Raw genomic sequence first — 3,087 nt, 5'->3', positions numbered from 1 at the left:
TGAAAATCGAAAGACTTATATCAGTCAAATTTCGAAATTTTTGAGTAAAATTTTTGTGCGAATTTCTCCAATATCTCTGTGTTCTGATATGCCCGAGAAGAGTTCTAATTTTTTACATAGTGGATCCAATCGCTAAAGTGAAAGACGAAAGAGTTATATCAGTCAAAGTTCGAAATTTTTGAGTAAAATTGGTTTTTTTCTGAATTTCTTCAATATCTCTGTGTTCTGATAGCCCACAGAAGATATATACCTTTTATCATGATGTATCGAATTTCTGAACTGAAAAAGGTAAGACTTATATCAGTCAAATTTCGAATTTTTTGAGTAAAATTTTTTTTGCGAATTTCTCCAATATCTCTGTGTTCTGATAGCCCCGAGAAGAGTTCTAACTTTTATCATAATGGATCGAATCGCTAAAGTGAAAGACGAAAGAGTTATATCAGTCAAAGTTCGAAATTTTTGAGTAAAATTGGTTTTTTTCTGAATTTCTTCAATACCTCTGTGTTCTGATAGCCCACAGAAGATATATACCTTTTATCATGATGTATCGAATTTCTGAACTGAAAAAGGAAAGACTTATATCAGTCAAATTTCGAAATTTTTGAGTAAAATTTTTTTGCGAATTTCTCCAATATCTCTGTGTTCTGATAGCCCCGAGAAGAGTTCTAACTTTTATCATAATGGATCGAATCGCTAAAGTGAAAGACGAAAGAGTTATATCAGTCAAAGTTCGAAATTTTTGAGTAAAATTGGTTTTTTTCCGAATTTCTTCAATATCTCTGTGTTCTGATAGCCCACAGAAGATATATACCTTTTATCATGATGTATCGAATTTCTGAACTGAAAAAGGAAAGACTTATATCAGTCAAATTTCGAAATTTTTGAGTAAAATTTTTGTGCGAATTTCTCCAATATCTCTGTGTTCTGATATGCCCGAGAAGAGTTCTAATTTTTTACATAGTGGATCCAATCGCTAAAGTGAAAGACGAAAGAGTTATATCAGTCAAAGTTCGAAATTTTTGAGTAAAATTGGTTTTTTTCTGAATTTCTTCAATACCTCTGTGTTCTGATAGCCCACAGAAGATATATACCTTTTATCATGATGTGTCGAATTTCTGAACTGAAAAAGGAAAGACTTATATCAGTCAAATTTCGAAATTTTTGAGTAAAATTTTTGTGCGAATTTCTCCAATATCTCTGTGTTCTGATATGCCCGAGAAGAGTTCTAATTTTTTACATAGTGGATCCAATCGCTAAAGTGAAAGACGAAAGAGTTATATCAGTCAAAGTTCGAAATTTTTGAGTAAAATTGGTTTTTTTCTGAATTTCTTCAATATCTCTGTGTTCTGATAGCCCACAGAAGATATATACCTTTTATCATGATGTGTCGAATTTCTGAACTGAAAAAGGAAAGACTTATATCAGTCAAATTTCGAATTTTTTGAGTAAAATTTTTTTTGCGAATTTCTCCAATATCCCTGTGTTCTGATAGCCCCGAGAAGAGTTCTAACCTTTATAATAATGGATCGAATCGCTAAAGTGAAAGACGAAAGAGTTATATCAGTCAAAGTTCGAAATTTTTGAGTAAAATTGGTTTTTTTCTGAATTTCTTCAATACCTCTGTGTTCTGATAGCCCACCGAAGATATATACCTTTTATCATGATGTGTCGAATTTCTGAACTGAAAAAGGAAAGACTTATATCAGTCAAATTTCGAAATTTTTGAGTAAAATTTTTGTGCGAATTTCTCCAATATCTCTGTGTTCTGATATGCCCGAGAAGAGTTCTAATTTTTTACATAGTGGATCCAATCGCTAAAGTGAAAGACGAAAGAGTTATATCAGTCAAAGTTCGAAATTTTTGAGTAAAATTGGTTTTTTTCTGAATTTCTTCAATATCTCTGTGCTCTGATAGCCCACAGAAGATATATACCTTTTATCATGATGTGTCGAATTTCTGAACTGAAAAAGGAAAGACTTATATCAGTCAAATTTCGAAATTTTTGAGTAAAATTTTTGTGCGAATTTCTCCAATATCTCTGTGTTCTGATAGCCCGAGAAGAGTTCTAACTTTTATCATAATGGATCGAATCGCTAAAGTGAAAGACGAAAGAGTTATATCAGTCAAAGTTCGAAATTTTTGAGTAAAATTGGTTTTTTTCTGAATTTCTTCAATACCTCTGTGTTCTGATAGCCCACAGAAGATATATACCTTTTATCATGATGTATCGAATTTCTGAACTGAAAAAGGAAAGACTTATATCAGTCAAATTTCGAAATTTTTGAGTAAAATTTTTGTGCGAATTTCTCCAATATCTCTGTGTTCTGATATGCCCGAGAAGAGTTCTAATTTTTTCATAGTGGATCCAATCGCTAAAGTGAAAGACGAAAGAGTTATATCAGTCAAAGTTCGAAATTTTTGAGTAAAATTGGTTTTTTTCTGAATTTCTTCAATACCTCTGTGTTCTGATAGCCCACAGAAGATATATACCTTTTATCATGATGTGTCGAATTTCTGAACTGAAAAAGGAAAGACTTATATCAGTCAAATTTCGAAATTTTTGAGTAAAATTTTTGTGCGAATTTCTCCAATATCTCTGTGTTCTGATATGCCCGAGAAGAGTTCTAACTTTTATCATAGTGGATCCAATCGCTAAAGTGAAAGACGAAAGAGTTATATCAGTCAAAGTTCGAAATTTTTGAGTAAAATTGGTTTTTTTCTGAATTTCTTCAATATCTCTGTGCTCTGATAGCCCACAGAAGATATATACCTTTTATCATGATGTGTCGAATTTCTGAACTGAAAAAGGTAAGACTTATATCAGACAAATTTCGAATTTTTTGAGTAAAATTTTTTTTGCGAATTTCTCCAATATCCCTGTGTTCTGATAGCCCCGAGAAGAGTTCTAACTTTTATCATAATGGATCGAATCGCTAAAGTGAAAGACGAAAGTGTTATATCAGTCAAAGTTCGAAATTTTTGAGTAAAATTGGTTTTTTTCTGAATTTCTTCAATATCTCTGTGCTCTGATAGCCCACAGAAGATATATACCTTTTATCATGATGTATCGAATTTCTGAACTGAAAA

This window comes from Solenopsis invicta, chromosome 6 (assembly GCF_016802725.1).
Source record: "Solenopsis invicta isolate M01_SB chromosome 6, UNIL_Sinv_3.0, whole genome shotgun sequence".
Lineage (NCBI taxonomy): Eukaryota > Metazoa > Arthropoda > Insecta > Hymenoptera > Formicidae > Solenopsis > Solenopsis invicta.
Note: the sequence above shows the minus strand (reverse complement) of the source record.